This window comes from Linepithema humile, chromosome 8 (genome assembly GCF_040581485.1).
Source record: "Linepithema humile isolate Giens D197 chromosome 8, Lhum_UNIL_v1.0, whole genome shotgun sequence".
Classification (NCBI taxonomy): Eukaryota; Metazoa; Arthropoda; class Insecta; order Hymenoptera; family Formicidae; genus Linepithema; species Linepithema humile.
The window spans coordinates 523146-537143 of record NC_090135.1 but is presented as its reverse complement, the minus strand read 5'-3'; the positions used below and the strand labels follow the sequence as shown (position 1 = coordinate 537143).

Sequence of the window (13998 nt, the reverse complement as noted above, 5' to 3'; positions counted from 1 at the left end):
ATTAAAGTACACACGGATTCAACCCGTTACTAGAGTTCCTATAAGTAGAGTTAAGACCACAGACTTCTATATATTACTAGACTGCTAACTTCCCAAATTTCGCTTATGTGCTATGGCCCCAAAAAGCATGTGTTAAAGTGTCTCATTGTGCACATGCGCAGAAGCAAAAAGATATATATAGTCAATATATTCTCCATAATACGGTTCTTCTAACCTATAATTCTAATCTTTTTACATGAGAAAAGTGATCCGCGATACGTGATAAAAACGTCATAAAAAGAAGTCAACAATGCCATTTAAATGTGCTGTTTTAAATTGCAAAAGCACAGCAGCATACAGAAAGAAAAATGACAAAATCTCTTTCTTTAAGTAAGTATTATTTAATAAAAATATGTGGTAGAATTATATTGTCGTGACACTGCTGTTTTTTGATCATTAAAAGAAATTCTAAATATATTTAGTATCAATGTTAATAAATTGTTAAATAATTTAGATTTCCTATAAGTATACCTTATTTATTGGAACAATGGATAATAGCAATTAATAGAACAAATTGGATACCAACATCATCAAGCCGTATTTGCCAATTTCATTTTACTGATAGTGATTTTGCAAATACATCAAAAGTGAGAAGATTAAAAGCAGATATTATACCCACTCAAAATTTATATGATCAAAGTTCTGATAAAGATTCAAGTAAGTATATCAACAATTGCACATATAAAAATCAGAAAATTATTTAATATATGAATTTTATTTTGATTTATCTAGATTCAAATGAATGTAATAGCGAGAATTTGGATGTCCAAACTTTAAGTGAAACAGATATTACTGCACAATATGATACTGCTGATACAACATACAATACGATACAGCTAGGTACAAAAATAATAAATTATAATATATATTATATAAAAATCAGAAAATTATTTAATATATGAATTTTATTTTGATTTATTTTGTAATAATTTTATATTTTTATATGTAATTAATTAAAATAATATAAAAATAAAATATAAATGTAAAATGTGTGTATTTTTTATTTATCCTTAAAATATTTTATATACATATATCAATCATTTTATAATATCATTTAATAAAAATATTAAAAATAATATATTTTATATACAAAAACATTAAACATTAAAAATAATATTTCTTATATACAATTTTAGTGTTATACATTAGTATTTTTATATAAAATGTTTTGCATACTACACATTTTATAAAGCTTGATTCATTTAAATTAACTTAGCTTAATAATATTATTTAATAATATTATTATTTTTTTAATAGATTTCTGTTTTTTGGACGAGATATTAGTTAATTGTATTATGTATGTGTGTTTATATGTGAATGTGTAGCATGTAGGGACATACATCACAAAGCGCATGCGCAGAAAGGAATACTTTATGTATCGTTTCGTACATAAGAAATGAAGACGCCTTATACATAAGGAGTTAGCAGTCTAGTAATATATAGAAGTCTGTGGTTAAGACACCGGGCAAATCGGGCTATGATTGGTTGTTTCTTTGGCTATTACATATGGCGGAAATCTATAGTTCATGTGACATATATTATAGATTTTCAAGCACGTGTACATGTATTGTACATACACGCGATGGATGAAAATCTATATAATAATTATCTGACAATTGTATTTCTAAAAATGTTTAGAACAATATATATAATAACCATATATTATCTAGAATTAAATATAAAAAAATAATTTTCTTTAAAAAGTTAATTTTTATTTTTAAAAGATTTGTATGTACAATTTAAAAATTGAAAAATATTAGTCTTTACAAAAATTGATGATTTTTATAATTGATGACCGAATATTTTCATTTGCAGTTCGAAATGAGTAAACTGCAGGAATACATATCGATTGGTAACCGTGATGATACAGTTTCAATCTGAAAAAAAAGAAAAAAATCAGATTTATATATATATATATATATATAAATAAATATTTTATCAAAAGTATTATTAAATATATAGAAAATAGAAACATTTTTGTACCACACCTAAGCATTTTTTAGAAAATAAAAATAAAAGTAGAAGGAAAAAAAAATATTGATTATTAATAATCTACATAGCATAGAAAATAAAAATAAATTCAAAAATGTTTATATAATGTTATTTATTTAAAACATGCATTAAAAACATTTATATAATGTTATTTATTTAAAACATGCATTAAAAACATTTATATAATATTATTTAATTAAAACATGCATAAAAAATATATAATTTTATTTAATTAAAGCATGCATGCATACACTTTTGCTGGCATATGAAGATTGCCGATCTATTGTATATGTCATTGACATTTTTTTCAGTCTAAAGTTAACGAACCTATTTATAATATTTTCTTTTAACTTGTGACAAGTCGGCAAAACATAATAAATACTTTCAAATTTATCAACAAAAAAACTTTGTAAATTTAACGGTAACGAACGTACTACGTTAAAATATGCACGAAATATTTTTTCCATTTCAATAATAAATAGAAGAAGTTCTTCGTTTATAAAAAATAACGATTCATTATTATCATTAAAACATTTAGCACGCGTCAATTCAGTGAACGAATGAACTGTCGGTTTCTTAGATCCTACTGCATTAATGCATTTATCACAGGTTGAATTTTTGTTTAGAATTTTCGATATAATATAGCCTCCTAAATAAAATAAACAATTCAACGTAATGTTGTTGGGAACTGTGCGATACATTTTTCATGTAAAAAGAAATAGTAATTAACTTTAAATCATTTTTAAATTGAACTGCATCTGGTGAAACATGTTTCGATCGTATTTGCGAAAACAAATTTTCAATGCAATCTTGCATAAAACGTGAGCCAAATATAAATTTAAAATTTTCATGTTCTAGCAAATACTTTGTTATTTCTATCATTGAAGTAGTAGATATCACAATACCCGTCTGAAAAGGTTTCCATGCGCACGACTTGCCAACCGTCATTGTCGTTATCAATTCTATAAACTCTTCTAAAAAAGTAATTGCATTTTCAAATTTTTCCATCTTTAATTTGCTTAATGCTGATTTGGTGTTTCGGGAACTCATAAGTTTGAAACATGCAGAAGCATAACCGATAAACCAAGCTGTTGTTATGAAATCTGAATTATTAGTTTCTTTTGCTATTACTTTTAAAGCTGAACTTACTCCGTGGTTAATAACATTAGTGGCACTGCTTACTTTCATATTAGTGAAATGATTACGTAAATCGAGTAATTTTAATTTGAGTTTTGGGGCTAGTGCGAAACCAAACTCCAATGAATTTTCCTGAATCGAACATAAATCACGCAAATGAGAAGCTAAAACTTTATTGGTAGGTAATTGGTATTTCTCAACGAACTTATTATCAACAGTAAAATATTTATTATTCAATAAACCTTGTTTTAAATTTTTGAAAGCATGTGCAGTGTCATGGAAGAAATAGAGTTTTCTATTAGCGTTGCATGGATGTGAACACGAATTGAATGTTTTTGAATATTTGAAAGCACCAATATTACAAGCTTTCCATAAAGCTAAATTTGCGGCTCCCATGTCTGACGTAACGCTATGTACTGATAATCCAATCTCCTCTGCTCTTTTAAGTATATCATAGATTATTGGTTTTAAGAGTGAACCATCGACAGAATTTGATGTGTAATAATAAGCGACTACTTGTTTCCATCTACTACCGATACCCGCCAACATAATAACCAAAGCATGCGTTGCATCAGCAAATTCTCCGGACATATTTGCAAGGGTCGCTTTTCCTAAATAAGAATGCGTCGACGTATCGTATATTAAACCTTTAGCAATTGTCATTTCATCCAAAACAATGGCACAATGTTTATCTAATTCGTTTTGGAATGTAGCTATTTTAATACTTAAAAAATCAAAAACTTCATCTAATATACCGCTCTGAAATTTCAATTCATCGAGTCGCCTACTTAAAGTTCGTAATGATGGTAGTGGCCAATCGCGAGCTATTTCTTCGTATCCAGCATTTCCGCAAACAAATTTATATTTTAAAGCTTTTTTAACTGTGTCACTACACCAAATTGGAACTTTTTTATATTCACCGCATAAAAGCTTAATTTGATCATCACCAAGACGCTTTTTTATATTATCACAAAGATTATTTCTTCTTCTTACTTCTTGTTTGAGACGTTTTATTTTCATCTTTGCCTGAATGAGTTTAATTTTAGTTTTTCGTCGAAGTTGTTCCGATTTGTTGTAACGTTTCAACATAGTTTGTATTTGCTGAGAACACTCAGTGTGATCAGCATCTTTTTTATTAATAAAATGCTGTTGTTGCATGATGAATGCGTTCTCGTCATCAGATGATGCTTCGCTGCTAATATTAATATTGCAATCTTCCGATTCATTCTGTGTCACAATTTCCGTTTGTATCTCATTACTTGTTGTTGGAATTTCATGAGCTTCAGTGATAGATAATTGTGACAGATAACCTTGTGCTGAGCCTTCAAATAAAAAATTACAAATTTTACTTTTAGAAGAAGATAGTAGTTATATGAATAAAGTAAAATTTGATATAAAACATATTCATATAATTAAGTACATAAAATGTAATGTCAATAAAACATCTCCAGTGAAAAATTATCCATAATATTGAAAATAACTAGAATCGAATTGAATTATTTTCAATAACTTTCCAGTTAAAAAGTCGTTTGTTCGATGTCTTTCCAACTGTTTTTAATGAATGCTTTTCCACAGGATAGATTAAAAATATGTATTTTTACCTGGCTGATGAAATTGTGTAGGCACAGCATTCCTTTTCAATTTCAATAAACCATCAACTCGCTGTTCCCAAGCCGTTGACGCAAAATGAACCTTTTTTAATAATATAATTTATAATTAATAAATATACAAATATAAAAGTATATATTTTTTAGGGATTTATAACAAAATTATACCAACAAATAAAGATTTCATTATATTGTTTTGGAAATCAAAATAACGTAAGAAAAAAATATTACATTAAGAAATCATAATAATTGAAAATTAGTGACGCTTTTTGCTGTTCTGTGAGATTCAATAATGTTACGAATTTCATAAAATTAATTTAGTTATTATCAAAAATATAACAAAATTTATAATACTAATTTTCTATAATGTATTTATGCATGTACGTGTATGTTGTTTGTAACTCTAATATTAAAAACTATATGTACTGAGTCTGTGATGTTAAGTATGAATAGAATAATTCAATATGATATTTTGCGTATATTTTTCATTAAAGTACTTGACATAATGCTGAATGCTGAGTTGGTGTCCAATTAGTTCGCCCCATATTTTGGATCCATTCAGCACATCTTTTAGAGTCTTTGGGAAAATAACACATCTTAAACCCTTTGGAAGATGAATTAAAACATTTTGGAGCTACACAACCCGTCATTATGAACCTAAAAAATATTACATTGACTACTTAATTGCACACTTAATTTTAAGGTTATGTTCTTACTTTCTTTTATTTCACAATTCAATGAAAATAATTAAATAAACTTACTTTTTATTGAAATGTTTTTCTATAATATCTGTTCCAAGTAATATTAACGCAAATTTTGTTCATTATAAATACACTATAAACAGTAACACAAACTAATTTTATATTGCATTGCTAGGCTTGACTACGAAACATTTCAGAAGTGGCTGTCTACGACCTATGACTGCTAACGTAGCAAGGAGAATATAGTATATGTTTACATCGGTATAAATTACAATTTTCTTTAGATCACTCTTTATTTGTATAAAAATAGTTTATATAGACATTAATTATTTAAAATAAAATTAATATCTTTTGTTTTGAAAAAAATATTTGTTAATAAAAGCACGTATCTATAAATTTCCGACTTTATAAATTTACATTTTCCGCTAGTTTGGCTATTGCATATGGCGGCTTGGAACAACCAATCAGCAATTGATAGCCCGGTGTCTTAACTCTACTTATAGGAACTCTAGATTCACTATGAGTGGTGGCTCCATGGGACACCATAGAGGTCCATCTAGGTATGGTGTGAACAGCGGCTGTCTGTATAAGGTATAGTCTGTGCACCATCCATAGACTTATAGAATAGACTGGCCCCTACCGTAAGAAGTAGCGTTGAAAGATCTAAAGGATAGAGAGATGATTCCGGGACTCTCTGTCCTTCTCTTTCGTCTCGTGGTTGGAACTGAAGGGATAAGATGGAAACAAAGCGAGCATGCGTATACGAGATGAGGAGAAAGCAACGTGACATCGCCAATTTTATTCGGTTACTTCGTATATGCTGCGTATACGATTAAATAATATGGTACGTTCCTGCTGCATTTGCCATAAGCTCTACGGAGCAGAAGGTGTTACTTTTCATAGGTAAATATTTAATGTATATTTTTTATAGGTTAGAAGAATGAATGCTCGAAAAATTGCACACACACAAATTCATTTAGAAATATTATCACTTTTTATTAAGAAACATTATTACATTAATTTGATAAACGGTATCTATTTCTTGTTCTAGTATACCTACAAGAGTTAAAATTAAAATGGATCGATGCTATTGGAAAAGAAGTTTCCAAATATGCTTGTGTGTGCAATCAACATTTTAATAATAATGATATCATGTTTACTGGTATAATAAATGGAAATATACGAAGACGCTTGCACTCTGAAGCTGTTCCTACTTTGCATCTAACGAATGAAAAGGAGATTGAATATGAGTGAGTTTTATTTTATTTCTGTTTTTTTTAATTCTAATTTTACACACGTGTATAAGGATCATTAAGAAAAAGTTGTTTCAGTAAAACAAACATAGATTTTGTGAAACAAGCCTGTGCAGATAAAAAGAATCAACATGAAAATCATATATATCCTAATCATACAAGTGAATTACAAGAAATTGAAAATATAGCTGAAAATGTTAATGCTGAAAAAAGGTAAGATTATTAGGAAAAGAACATAATATCATCTTTTAGTAATTTTTTATATCAATAATAATTTTGTTGTAGAAATTCTGAAAATAAGGAAAAACGCTGTCATATTACGAGATACGTTGGAGATTTTAATCGTGATGATTTTACATCTGATCGTAATTGGAAAATATTTCGCAAATATTACGAAAAAACATCACAAAAATTAAACATTTTTCAAGGAATAATTAGACGTAGAAATAAAAAAATTAAAAAATTTGAAGATTTAATAAGTTATTTGAAAAATAAAAAATTGATCTCTAGCGAAGCTGCTGTTACTATGGAAGTAAGTTGAAATATTAATATGTGTATATATATAATATAAATATTTATATATATATATAATTATATTATATATATATATATATATATAATTAATTTATATATATATAATATAAATATTTTCCAAACTAATGTAATTGTGTAAAATATAAATATGAATCACTCAATAAGAAAAGAAATTCTGCAAAGGTTATTGAAATTTTAATTGTATATCTTTATATTAACTAAAAATATAATAATTCTGTATTTTAATTTTAATTGACATATGTGTATAAATTACTACAATTTTTGTATATATATTTGTATATATACAAATGTATATACATTTTTATATACCTACTGTACATTTTGTATATACCTTTTGTACTTTGTGCATACATTTATATGTATACACAAAATGCAACAATTTTAATAAATTTTAATTTTAATTTTTTATAAGTTAGTTTTGTTGAATTAAGGGGATCCTAAAGTCGTCTGTTTTACCGACTAAAATTTTAGATTTTTTAGGCTCACTAATCTTTTTTTTGGTTACACAGAACGATATATCCTTTTGCAGGATTGAAGGATATACAGTAATACAATGTGTAAGGTATAAATTGTAAGCAAAGAAAGAAAAAAAATTAAAAAAGTGTGTTTGTGTTTATAAACTTTTGGTTAAATAAAAAATTATGCAGTTTGTACATACAGAATAAGAGGTTACACATACTACATTATACAGACGAATGACATGAGACCATTAGAATTGAATTTAGGAATGTAATATAAAAGATTAGTGTTCCTGAAAATTAATAGAAATATGTGCATGCTAATCAAGATAATGAGATAAAACAGAGCAATACATTAGTTCATGGATATAGCAATAGAGGCGCCACTAGATTTTTCTACATTTATATCTCGTCCTCATCAATTTCTGGTTCCTGTAAAAAATAATTTTTTTTCTTTTTTTACTTAAAATTTATACCTTACACACTGTACTAGTGTATATACTTAAATCCTGGACAAGGATATATTATTCTGTATAACCAAAAAAAAGATTACTGTGCCCAAACAATTACAATCTCGTCTCCATCAATTTTTAATTTCTGTTCAATATAATTCTTTCTTTACTTAAAATTTATATTTTTTACATTTATTAGTATTAGTGTGTGTGTGTGTGTGTGTACATAGTAATGTTTATTAACAAAATGTAGGAACAATAATAACATTTTCATAGGCACTAGCTTATATAAAAATTCGACAGTTTTATATATATATATATATAAACTGTCAAACTGTCGAATTTATATAGGCTAGTGCCTATGAAAATGTTATTATTGTTCCTACATTTTGTTAATAAACACTACTGCAATAGAAAAAAAAAGATAGAAAAAGTAAAACAGAGAAGGGAGATAAGAGAAAGAAAAGTGAAAGAATGAATGAAATAATAAAAGTTCAACTGTATATTACACACAAAATGATACTGCACAGTAATATTTTTTTTTTATTATATAGAATAATATACCCTTCCACACATTTGTGACGACGCCTTAAGGCGTCATCCCTACGGACCGCCAGTTCGGAGACCGAACCCGGTCCGAACGGCGGCTAGGTGGGAGCCCGTCACGGGTGGGGATCACCGTGACGGGTATAAAAGGCCGGTCTCGGCCGAGACCGGGAGAGTCCCGTCCGGCTTCGAGCGTGACACCTCGAAGCCAATCCTATACGAGCCAGGGCGCTCCCTGACTCTACCGGGTGCTCCCGGTTCCCGACCGATCTCCGTATACGAGCCAGGGCGCTCCCTGACTCTACCGGGTGCTCCCGGTTCCCGACCGATTTCCGTATCCGAGCCAGGGCGCTCCCTGACTCAGCCGGGTGCTCCCGGCCTCCGACCGCGTGCGCTTACCGCTATTCTTGGCATCTTACGCTTACCGCTATTCCTTATTTTCTTTACGGTATCTTGCGTTTACCGCTATTCTTTGTATTCGTTACTTTGCGCTTACCACTATTCTTGGTATCTTACGCTTACCGCTATTCCTTATTTTCTTTACGGTATCTTGCGTTTACCGCTATTCTTTGTATTCGTTACTTTGCGCTTACCACTATTCTTGGTATCTTACGCGTACCGCTATTCCTTATATTCTTTACGGTATCTTGCGTTTACCGCTATTCCTTGTATTCTTTACGGTATCTTGCGTTTACCGCTATTCTTTCGCCTAGCTTGGCCGAACCAAGTCCGACGGCAGAACACCCTGTATATATTGTACATAAGAAAGCTAAAATATATCATAGTTTACGACTTAACCGCGCCTACTTATTTGGAGTCTCACCCGTTCCGCATTCCGAATCCTGGCACCGGCGAGCTTAACCGCGCTAACCGCTCCCATACGGGAAGCTGCACCGTTACACATTTACAATGTACATATTTATCTATATTTATTTGTATATATATATATATTTTATTCTGTTATAATTGAGATAAATATGTATATTGTAAATGTGTTGGAGGATATATTATTCCATATAATAAAAAAAAGATTAAAAAATGACTAAAAGATTAAAATATGGCTATGCATAAATTATTGCTTTGGTGCAGGATACTGTGCAAGTGATGCAAAAAAAACTCGTGGAGACTCGTCTCGCTTTATACAGTACAGAATTAGAGTTGGAAAAAGAGTACAATTTCTCACGAGTTGAGAATGCAATTGAAAACAGCTATGGACGTCGTGAATAAATTGCAACAACAAACGAAAGATCAGATCGACAGCGTTCAATTACAAGTCAAATACGACACGATAGCGAAACAATATGACTCTGTAATGAAGCAAGTCACAAGCGCGAAGATGTACGAGACGGAGTGTAAAATCAAAATACGGAGTTTAGAAGAGAATTTACACTATAGAGATCTAATCAATAAAAAATTTATAAATTGCGATATTTATCCGGAAATAAAAAAATTGCTTTTACAATCTACATGAAAATCATAGAGAGCAGGATAGGATAAGTGCTAATGAACCGGATTATAATAAAGACACCGATACATATATACAGGATTATTAAAAAATTTATTATAATAAATTGTTTGTCAAATTTATACATTATAAATTATAAATACATTATAAATTTATACATTATAAATTTTTGACAGGCTTAGAATACAGACGATAATTAGATCGCGATAAACGTAGAACAAATTATAGGCAACAAATTATAGGCAAATAATTGTATGACAAACTGTATGAATTACTGTATGAATTAAGACACGCTTACATAATAAAATAAAAAATTCTAATAATTTCTCCTCCGAGGACAAAAGATGCGTTCGTGCAAAAAAAAAAAAAAATTAAAAAGAAAATAAAATCCACTAATGTAATCTCAAAAAATATTTGGAAAAGTTTCGCACAAAACTTGGATCAACGAAATGAACAAATATACAAGCAAATACACAAGTAATATGTCCAATATATCCATATGTATATGCCATCACCTATCTGAAAAACGGATACGGAGAATAAGAAGGTTGCATATATGGGTACGATGGCTGAGTGGGTGGTGGTACATACATAGGTGATGGCATATACATAGGTATTGGACATATTACTTGTGTCGGTGGTGCGTAGGATTGCGGCGGCGGTGCGGGTGCGTAAGACTGCGGCGACGCTGACGGTACGATAGATTGCGGCGCCCTTGACTGCAATGTCGAATTTGTTTTATTTTTTTTCCATAATTTCTTCCGTTCCTTGTTGACTGCACGCCGCACTGCATCATTAATCTGTTAAAAAAAATTTTTTACTTTTATTACATTATATACAAATTACAGATACTGACAAATTACTCAACGAAATTAAATATAAAAAACAGGACAGGAGGATGAGTAAGTGAGTAAGAGAAATAAAAAAAAGACACGTGAGAGAAAGCACGAGAAGGAAAACAACAAGTAGGAAAGTGAGAGAAATAAGAAAAGACCGAGGGTTAGAGAAAGCATAAAAAGGAAAACAATGGAGTAGGAGAGTGAGTGAAAGAAAATAGCGAGAGTGAGTGAGTGAGTGAGTGAGTGAGAGAGAGAGAGAGAGAGAGAGAGCGTGTGTGTGTGTGAAAGAAAGAGAGACAGAGAGAGCGTGTGTGTGTGAGAGAGAAAGAGAGAGAGAGAGAGAGAGAGAGAGAGAGAGAGAGAGAGAGAGAGAGAGAGAGAGAGAGAGAGAGAGAGAGAGAGAGAGAGAGAGAGAGAGAGAGAGAGAGCAAGCGAGCGTGTGTGTGTGTGAAAGAAAGAGAGAGAGCGAGCGAGCGAGCGTGTGTGTGTGTGAAAGAAAGAGAGAGAGAGAGAGAGAGAGAGAGAGAGAGAGAGAGAGAGAGAGAGAGAGAGAGCGTGTGTGTATGTGAGAGAAAGAGAGAGGAGCGAATGAGATCACACCTTTCATGCATGTTTCAAAAATAAATTGCGTACTTACTTTTTCTATCTCCGTTTCCTTTCTCCATCTTGTTGACCCTGAATGTGGTGCAGCGACGGGTGCATAAGCTGCCGCGGCAGGCGGTGGAGCTGGTGCGACGGCGACGACGAGCGGTTGACCTGATGCCGCGCCACGAACTGGCGCGACACCATTTTGATTCGGCTCGCTTCTTCCTGTAAAAAAAAATTTATTTTTATTGAAAACAATAAATTCTTTATTGTTTAAATGAAATATTAATAGCACATAACGGAAATACTTACGTCTTCTACCTCGTGCTGTTGCTTGCGCTCACGTACTCATATTCTCTCGGCACCGTTCACTGTTTGCGCGCCAACGTGCCTACGTGCCACTGCGCGCCAACGTGCCTACGTGCCACTGCACGCCACAGGCTACAAACAAGTGACGATCAACGCAGTGATGCCAATTCAATGACGAGGCTCCGCACGAAATCCTCACGTGCACATACCAACTTGACAACAGCGTACGCTCGGCGATTTGCTTGGCTAATAGAATATTTCGATTCTGGATATATCTTTTGTCTCACTTCCACTGACTTGACAATAGATGATATATATATATACATATGCATCATAAATGTTAAATAGCAAGCGTGGCTAAGTGAATAAACCTAATAATTATAATACCAGAGATCCCATGTACGAGACTATGCCTTTTAAATTTTTTTTTCTTTTTCCGTATTTCTTTCTTAAAAATGTATAATAATGTTTATTATTAGATAGTTATTGTGGTAAAAAATATTATGTAATATACTTATAAAAAGTATTCGCATATATATATTGTGACGTGACGCTTTTCGAGCGCCGTCACAAGGGCGATAGCCCGGCCGAGGGAGCAAGGAGCCCTGGTGTTGCTCCTCGCGTGGAGAGAGCAACCCGCGAGACTCCACCATTTTTGCGCGTCGTTTGTATTGTAATTCCTGTTTTTGTACCGTAATACCGTTTTTGAGTTGTAAGGCGAGACCCCGTGCGGGCGGCGTTGCGTGTTTTGTGCCTCAGGGCGAAGACAGCATCGCCAGGGAAGCCGTAGAGTTCCGTCCGGTTATGGCTGGTAGCGTGAGTCTGTTTTGTATTTAGTGTCTCTCACACAACTAACCGAGATTTTTGATACCGTGAGCGCGTATTGACGCTCAATTACCGCGTGTAGCCGGCGTCCAGCCGGCTCCGGATATCGCGTAAAAGTCTCTCCGTCTTGCGTGAGTTAAGCGCCGACAGTCTCTTTCTCGTTGCCGTTTCGTTTGCCGTTCGTTTCGTTACCGTACCGTCTTCCCGTTACCGTTTCTTTTTGTAGAATACTGACTAATTGCTACCGTTTTTCCGTTACCGTTTCTTTTTGTAGGATACTGATTAATTGCTACAGTCTTCCTTACGATATCGTTTTGTTACCGTTTTTGTCGCGTTATCACCGTACCGAAAGTACCGTGGGCGGATGTCCGCGGACGGATTTTGCTCGGGAGCGTTCTCCGCGAGACCGTTGTTACCGCCACGTTAGCGTCTCGGCGAGAAACGTGAAAGCCCGCGAAAATAGCCGTTCCGCGACATCGCATTTCTGGCCGTTAGGCTACCGTCGTTCAAAGTATATTTATTTGGCCTTCACCGACCGTATCGGATGGTCGTAATACAAGTCATTTGTTTCGTCAAATATCGTCGGATCAGCTGCGAATTATCGTGATCGCGTTTCCGAGATTTCATATGGTTACCGAAATTGGTTCTCGTTATCGATTGATTGAGCGAATTACCTTACTACCGTACTAGACTATTTCCGCCGTATCGGCTCAGGCCGAACGATCTACGCATCTTTACCCTTGTAACCGAATCATGGAAATACATTATTGTTAAATATTAATGATTGAGTTGTCCTTGTGTTCACCTCTCACTCCAGATATCTACGTTAAGTAAAAGAACTGCGCCCCTCTGCCATACTGAGCGGGGAGCGGCCGAGCAAATTTTGAGAACTATTAAAGTTACCGATACCGCGGTGCGATTATTCGCACCTGGCGCCCATTTCCGGTTACCGTTATCGCGTGAGTTACCTTGCTCCCGAATTGTGTGGAGTACCGCGAGTTACCGAATCGTGCAGTCATTGCCGATTTCGCGAGTTACCTTGCTCCCGACGAGCGTGGAGTACCGCGAGTTACCGAATTAAGCATCTGTTTCTGATACCGTAAGTTACCGAGTCGAGCAGTTATTGCCGATGCCTCGAGTACCGATTTCCATTGGGCGTGCTCCCTTGGATCTGGCGTGATTCCGAGGCTAGTTCACGTCGCAATATATATATATATGAAACTAATAAGTTATAA

At 32.9% G+C, this 13998-nt stretch overlaps 2 long non-coding RNA genes across 2 annotated transcripts; one reads left to right on the top strand and one right to left on the bottom strand.

Annotated features, from left to right (window-relative positions):
• The first annotated feature begins 6125 nt into the window (after positions 1–6125).
• On the top strand, positions 6126–8265 carry LOC137001369 (uncharacterized). Its single transcript, XR_010891403.1, has 4 exons — positions 6126–6379; positions 6528–6726; positions 6808–6942; positions 7015–8265. It is a non-coding gene; the product is annotated as an uncharacterized lncRNA (long non-coding RNA).
• Positions 8266–10277: 2012 nt separating this feature from the next.
• LOC137001370 (uncharacterized) lies at positions 10278–12098 on the bottom strand. The gene is made up of 3 exons (XR_010891404.1): positions 11942–12098; positions 11682–11854; positions 10278–11005 (listed from the first exon to the last, which is right to left on the bottom strand). It is a non-coding gene; the product is annotated as an uncharacterized lncRNA (long non-coding RNA).
• Positions 12099–13998: the final 1900 nt, after the last annotated feature.